Genomic DNA, 8,437 nt, shown 5'->3' on the forward strand with positions numbered 1-8,437 from the left:
ATTAACTTTTTATTAAATCCGTTTCACTAGAATGCTACTCACTGTTCTTGATTTTAGATAAAGGGGGTATAGAGGAAGCTATAGCAGTTCTCAGTTTCAGTTTAGAATTTTCTTTTGCAATCTAATCACCAGTGGAGAATTTTCTCCTCTACTAAAGGTTCCTGAGCAGAGATCTGCCTAAAAACTCCAGAACATTTTGCATGGCCGTGTCAGAGGTTAGCTATGGCTCAGCAGGCTTTTAATGTTGCTGCTCTTGCAATAAAAGAGCTTGTCATGGAGACCAAAGAGACTTCTCTGATGTCTTAACTTTGTTTAGCAAGAAAACAAGAATTGGAGACATTAGAATGTCCTTACTACAATTGTGGTAAAAACTCTGCTGAGTTGCACAGAAAGACTCGTGATAAGTAAAGGGGGTGGAGGCCTTGGAGAGCACTTCATGTTCGTCAGAGAAGGATTCTGAAGAACCCATCCCCAGAGCTGCCTGATGGACCCAGTAAGTGTGTGCCTCTTTCTATTTTTGAAGATATTGTACTAGATCTTGTGGAAACCTGTGGACAATGTTTTCTTGCCGGCATAATGGATTTAATAGTTGAATTATTGATGACTAGTCTCTGTTAAGAGCTCCATAAACTGGCTTCATTAATTCATTCATTCATCTATCCATCCATTGATCTGTGCATCTGTTCAACAAATATTTATTGAGCCTACTATCATGAGCTAGGGGCAAAAGATTTAAGCAAGCAATATTCAGTCTTTACCCCGTGATAGATTTGCAAAAATGGCTCCAGTTCTCCACCCCGCCCTCTTTGCCACGTAACTCTATGGTGCTCTTCTATTTTGACTCTGCTCTCAGCTGTGAAACTTGCTTTGGCCAATGAGTTGTTGGCAAACATGACATCAGCAAAGGCTTGAAAGCACTTGTGCAATCAGGCTTGTTCTCATTCTTACCTTCTTCCTCACCATAAGATTGTCTGTTCTAGCCTATCGGATGATTAGAGACACTTGGAACAGAGATGAGTTAGCCTAGTCATTCCAGCCAAGCACATTCTATATCAGCTGAAAGCCAACTGACCCCCATACATTGATAAATCTCCCTATACCTGTGGGATTGTCCAACTGAGACCAGAAGAATCACCCAGCCAAGCCCAGCCAAGGTCAGCAGAGCTGCAAATCAATCATCCCAGAGGTGTGAGCAAGAATTGCTTACTGTTGTATGCCATTGTAGTGTTGGGGCTGGTTGGTAGTCAGCATTTACTGTGGGAACAGTTAATGATATGGCTTCAAAGACTCTTGTCCTTGTATCTTTTCTCCTTGACAACCACACTTCCATTTTTCCTAAGACATGTTGCATATCTGCCTACTGGACGTTCTCACACATTCTACAATAATTTCTTTGGAAGAACAAAATAGCTGTTTTGAGGTACTTGCTTCCATGGGTACATGCTTCTGAAAGACTTAGATTGAAACTGTAAATATATTATGAGTGTCTATGAAATGGAGGAGGAGATTCATTCACTTATCTCCCATTTACTGGGTGCTTGGGTGCTGGCTGTGTATCAGACACAGTGCTGGGCATTGGGGAATGGAAGGGAGCAAATGTAAATGAGCCTATTTGTGCAGCCATTGTGTTCCACTGGAGGACGCTCCAAATGGTACAGAGACAACAAACAGCACAATGTGGCAAGTACTAATACGAGCACAGTTTTGTTTATTTTCAAGTCTAGAGAGACACGTCTTTCAATAGAAACACTCAAATTAAAGAAATACCAAAATACTATTAAATTATTCATCCATTCAGTAAATACAAGTTGAAAACCTAGTGTAGACAAAACAGTAAATTAAATGCTTGAAGCTATAAGAAAAAGTCCTTAAAGGGTTTATAATCTAGAATGGGACACCAGCATACAGAATTAATATAAACCAGAAGGAATTAAGTGCTAAACAGAGGCTCAAAGTATATTTTAAGTGGAGAGCAAGGAACAATTAATCCTCCTTAGGAAAATCCTGTAGGGCTTTAAGGATGCTATGGAATTTAAGCTGCACTTTGAAAACCTCTGGTTTATATCTACCCAATAAAAATAGTTCTATAAAATAAAAGATATCAGGCTGTGCCAGAGGTCTTAGACCACTGGCTGTCAGATTTGGGAAAGAGGAAGCTGAGCGATGCTGCAGAAGAAGAGAACCTGGAAATGGGGCCAGAGGACCATTTCTCTCCTTGTCACTGCAACCTGCTGGCTGTATGATTCTTGCCAATTCACTTAGCCAGTTTGGTTTTCTCAAGTCAAAAATGAGTAAAGTGATTCTAGATGATCTATACAGACCCTTCTAGCCTTAAGACCTTGAGTAACCTAATTAAATAACTCATTATATGCTTAAACACAATAAAGTGCCTAATATTTTCCATTAAGGATAAGCCAGCAAGCGCTCAGTTATCTGGTATCATGTTTAAACTGACACAGTTTGACTATTTCATACATTTCAGTTATTCATACATGAATACACTTCAATCTCAACGTAGCAAGCTCAACGTGGTGGAAATTCTATCCTCTCGGACAGAATCATCAATCCGAGTGAAGGGCGGAGGCTGTGGAGAAGCTATATCACAGACTGGAGACACATCAGACAGACGCGGGTTCAGGTGCTGGTGCTGTCACCAGCAATGTGGTTTTCACAAGTCACTTAACTACTCTATGCCTCACTGTTCTCATCTACAAAGTGGGAATAATAATCCAGCTTCATCAAGTGAGGAGCAAATAAGGTAATACATTCACTTTACTCACAAATAGTGCATTGTGGGTCATACACGAGTGAATAAGTGAGATCTCTGCATGGAGGTGTCCCTCCCCATCCACAGCAGACGTGTTTCTGAAAGATTATAAGTGATCTGAATTTTTTTATACCCCCTTCATATTTGAAGTGTGCTGTTTAAAAGTCCCTGCTGTGACTCTCCTTTCTAAACAATTGTTTCTTAGATTCCATATAATTTGAATTCATAAAGCAGGGCAATTATTTCTTAAAGAATGGATTATAAAACGACTCTGGGTGCCGGCCCGGTGGTGTAGCAGTTAAGTACGCGTTCTCCGCTTCAGCCGCCCGGGGTTCGCAGGTTCGGATCCCGGGTGCAGACAGACACACCATTTGTCAAGCCATGCTGTGGCGGTGTCCCATATAAAGTAGAGAAAGATGGGCACGGATGTCAGCCCAGGGCCAATCTTCCTCAGCAAAAAGAGGAGGATTGGCAACAGGTGTTAGCTCAGGGCTAATCTTCCTCACACACACAAATAACCAAAAAACTACTCTGAATGTGGAATAAACTGCGTGTTGCCTACCCAGTCTTCACTTTGTCCTTCTTTCTAAATAGGCTGTTATTGAGGCGCCCGTGTGCTCAGCCGAAAGACTTCATCTCACAGAGCTCCTTGTGTACAGGGTGGCCAGTGTGGTAGATGCTGAAGGCAATAGGTGTCAGGAAGAGGTGCCCTTGACCACTAACTTTTACCCTCTTCTCGTTTGGAGTGAAGGTTGGATGTCTAGACATTCTGTGGCTTTGAGATTGAAGTCCTACACTAGAGGTGGTGGAGCAGCCCGACAGAAGGAGCCGCGGTGCCAGCCCTGGACTGTCCATCTTCAGACTTTCCTTTCTGTGAGAGAGCAATAACCTTCTCTTTTGGTGAGGCCTCTGTGATTTCTGTTCTCTAATATGAGCGGCTCATTGCAGTTCTTAACTGAGGTACCTAACAATACTGGTGACTTTGTCAAGTCCATGAGCTGGGGATGTGTATGTCAGAATCAGAAATCAAAGTAATAATCATGCCTAGAACCACCCCCAACCCCAAGCTAAATATCTGTGCAAGATCCTACAAGACCAACCAGTTAATATTGACAATGCTGCTGTTGGTCGGTGAAGTTCATCAAACATTCACTTAGGTGCTGGGGAAGCATCTAGGAAGGGTGCCTAATCTAGTCTTGAAGGACCAGGGAAGTCTCCATCAGGAAGATGATGTGTATACTGAAAACTAAAGGAAAGTGGCTGTTAGCTACTAAGGTGGAGGCAGAAGGGAGTGGGGAGGCAAGGGAAAGGCATTCTGGGCAAAAGGAACAGTGTTTGCGAAGACACAGAGGTAGAAGTGAACTTGGGCTACTTGAGGGAACTGCAAGTACGTAGCATGTAAATGAAACATAGGGTCAGAGGTAAGGGAGGTGGAGGGAGGTAGCAAATGAGGCAGGAAACTAGGCAAGGGAGCAGATCAAGCAGACACTTTGCTCTATCCTACAAGGAATGCACTTTCATTTTTGCAAGACCATCGTGATGGTGAGGAGGAGAAGGAATGGGGCGGGCGTGAGCTGGTTGTTTCAGCAAACAAGCTACGAGATGATAGGACTACACTAAGGGTGTGGTATTAGAAATATGAAGAATAGGCAGATTCAGGAAATAATACGGGTTTTAGCCAAGAGGATTGATGAATGCTTGGCTTAGTGCCAAGGAAAATGTCCAGGCTTCTGGCTTGGGATCTGTGTTAGTGCAAAATTGAAACTCTTGTGGATGGCATATTTGCTGCTGCTTATAAGAATCCTAAATGTCTGTTTCCTATTTAAAAATAAGCTTGGTTGCGACTGGCTTGGTGAAAATTGAATTTTATTGATAAGAGGGGTAAGCCATCTGGCTGTCCTCTGGCTGGTTGATATCTATTTCCCTGGGTGTAATGAAGATGTAACCTCTGCCACAGGAAGCTATTACCTGATATTATTTATTTCCTGATAAAAAGGAGCAAATCATGTCTGGACATCTGTGGAAAATGAGTTTCTAATAAAGCTAAGGTAGTTAAGGTCTAAATGGGAGTTTCTCCTGCAATGATAAATGTCTACTCTCCTGAAATAGTTTCCAGAAAGCTCAGTAGGTAAGAGGGTCGAGATGTTGTGTAATTGTCAATGAGGCGATGAAAGGATGTTTATTGGGTTTATAATCAACAACGAACCCTAACTCTTATGAAAAATGAAACTGTTTTGGGTGTACCAGTTAAGCAATAGGAGCTTCAGTTTCAGAAAAAAATATATTTAAATATGTATTTAGTATAACATTCTGTGGATAATAGAAAAAAATGTGGAGGATGCCACTGGGAAAAAGAGCAAACAGTGACCATGTGAGGGAGTGCTGCGCTGACAGCTCTTAGGACAGATAATAGCATGTTGCTGACCGTTTGGTGCACACAAAGGGCTGTGTTTTCTATTGCTCCGTGTAATTTTTGCTCATAAAATCCTTCCCTGCTAGACTGCTGCCTGTGTTGGCGAGCTGCTGCTGTGGCAGCAAGAGGGGAAGCACGCTCTCACCTTGACTACCTGATTCTTTTTCTCCCTTAAACACCTTGACGAAAAATAATGAGCTGCTTCTCTGACACTGAAGGTAACAGAAAGTCACAGGACCAGTGTGCTATGGAGGAGCGTGTCACACTCAGTTGCCGCCCTGGTCTCAGGTGCTTTCTCTCGACTCAGGTGGGGGTTGGTGATCCTCCAGAGGTCGTAGTGGTCACTGGGCTCCAATGGGATATGCGATTATCTTCAGCTGGCTGTAAGTAGACACCAGCAGGGCTTCCTCTTTTTGAAGAGTCATCTAGAAGCAGTCTTTACTAGTCAGGGTCAGACTAAGCTGCTATAACAAGGAGACCCAAACATACAATGGCTCAAATAACCTGGGAGTTTACTTCTCTTTCTCACAAGGGTCCAGAGGTAGGGATAAGGAGAAATCCGGGGTAGGTGGAAGGTTCTGCTCTACCAGCTATCTAGGGTCTCAGATTTCTTCTAACTTACTGCTTTGCTAAGTTTCCCTTAGACTGTTGTCCTCAGCTGCTTGGTCAAAGCATCACATCCTCTTTCTAGCCCAAGGGAAGAGAGAGAGAGGAAATTGAGGGCAACCAGCTTCCTTTTAAAAGATATAACCCAGAAGTTGCTCATTCCATTGGCCAGCATACCATCACGTGACCACACCTGCCTGGAGGGGCACCTGAAAAATGAAGTCTCTAGTTGGATGGCTGAGTGTCCAATTAAAACTCAGAGTTTTCTAGTACTAACAGGAAGATGGGGAAAATAATAATATTGGGGGGCGTATAGTAGTCTCTGTCACACAGTCCTTTTGATCTGCTTTAGTGACTGTTCTCTTTCTCTGAGATGAGTTTCATTTTATGGGGTGTTTGGGGAAGGGTCCCTGTATCTTATTGATATGCCCAGATGGTGACTGTTCATTGCTGAGAGAGAAGCCATTGGAAACCAAATGTTTCAAATGTCATGTTTAAACTGATACAATTTGAAGATTTCATACATTTCCATTATTCATACATGAATATACTTCAATCTCAATGTAGCAGACTCAACATGGTGGTAATTACATTGTCTATCATATTTACCATGCTCCCTTAAACTATATTCAAGGGAAGCCTGAATATATGTTGAGGATTTTCCTGTGTTGTCCCACAACCCTGTCCCTGGAACAGGGCAATTAAGATTTGCTACCAAGAAGTAAAGGACAACTCTTGAAATGAATGGGGTGCTTTGTTTATTTAACATTTAACACTTTGTTTATTTATTTCAAAAAGAAAATTTTGTTTCTATTAGGTCAAATGTACCTCAAAGAATTTGGGTTTTGTTTTCTTCTGCAATGTTAAAATGATGTTTTTCTGGAGGGCTACCATGATGTTCCTTGATGGGTTAGGGCTGGTGACGTGAGACGCCTAGTTTTTGGAAGTTTAAGAGACACCAGGGTTTCCCATCTGAGAGCCCAAAAGAACCATCTGGGGTCGTTCAGGACTCTCTTCACGCGTTTACCATGACACTAACAATATTACCCATTTTATAGTATGGTAACCTCTCTTTCCCTCCATTAGACCCTGAACTACTTGGGGGAAGGACTCTATCTTTTCCAATTTTATGTCTCCGAACCTCGTGCACACCTGGCACAAAGTGGGGGCTGTTTGAAATGTAGAGTGAGTGGATGAGGGAGAAGGCAAGTGGAGCAACAGCCCTATGCAGGACTGAAAAGGATGAAAGGAGGAAAAGACGGGCATGGATGCAAAAAGCCCAGGGAGCTCCTGTCTGATGGCTCTGTTTTCTCTATAAGGTGTGAGGAGCTATCTTCAGTCGATAGTGAATTTAGGGAGAGTAGGAAATTTTGAAATGGTTACTGTGGAAAATACAAGAGACAATTGATGAAGAAACATAGGGGGTTGTCTGGCAGCATTTAGGATCTCTCGCACCTCCTATCCCATCTTCTGTTTATTAATACCCTCTTTTCCTCTCTTGTCTTCACTATTTAAAGATGCTCACATGCTTGCATCTTAAACATACAAAACCTTACCTCAACCCCAAATCCCTCTCTAGTAATTGCCTTCTTCCTCCTCCCCTTCAAAGACAGACTCCTAAGAGCTACTGCCCTCACTTCTCTACTTTCCCCCTCCCTTTACTTCCCCTCCACTGAATCCCCCTCCACTGAATTTCTTTCACTGAAATGGTTCTCAGCGAGTCCTAGTGATGTCCTTCTCACTAAATGCAATGCAAACTTGAGGTCCTTAGCTCATTAGATTTCAGCAGCTTTTGACTGCTCCTTCCTTCTTGAAATATTCCCTTTTCTAGGCTTCCAAAACATTCCCATGTCTCCTGTTTCCGTAACTGCTCCTTTCCAGTATTTCCGCAGGTTCCTCTTCTTCTGCCTGTCCTTGAGTGTTGTGTCCCAGGGCTTTGTCCTGGGCCTTCTGTTCTTCTCACGCCACGTTAGCTTGCTGCACAATCTTACTCTTTTCCACGTCTTCAGTTATATCTTTACATTGATGACTCCCTAACCCACATCTTCAGCTCACATCTCTCTTCTTAGCTCCAGACCTCTATATCCAGATGCTTCCTGGACCTCTACATCTGCACGTCCTCTAGAAACGTAAGATCATCATGTCCACAACTCATTGCCATTCTCTTGACACCTGCTCCTTCTCCCATGTTGCCCAGTTTAGCCAATAGCATCTCCATCCATCTGGCAGACAAGCCAGAAGTCAGGGCATCGTCCCCACCTGCTAGTTCTCTGTCACCGTTGTTTCACCTCTCAGAATACTGCTCCACATGACTGCTCCCCTAGGCTAGCCACCAAGATCTCGCCTAGATTACTTCAATAGACTCCAGACTGGTCTCTTTATTTCCAGTCCATCGCCTCTCCAACCCAAACCTCCACATTGCAGCTGGATCATGCTTTCTGAATGCAAATTTTATCATTTTCTCCCCTGCTTAAATTTTCTAAAAGATATCCCTGTCCCTTCTGCATGAAGTTCACACCCTCACCAGGCTTATAATCCTCGTTGACCACTGGTTATCTCTCCTGCTTCATTTTTAGCCATTCCCCCTCTGGCGCTCTAGGACACATCCAGACTGACCTTTTCTTTGTTTTTTAAATATACCATGTTCTTTC

Source organism: Ceratotherium simum, chromosome 9, assembly GCF_057802395.1.
Source record: "Ceratotherium simum simum isolate JZ-2026a chromosome 9, ASM5780239v1, whole genome shotgun sequence".
Taxonomy (NCBI): domain Eukaryota; kingdom Metazoa; phylum Chordata; class Mammalia; order Perissodactyla; family Rhinocerotidae; genus Ceratotherium; species Ceratotherium simum.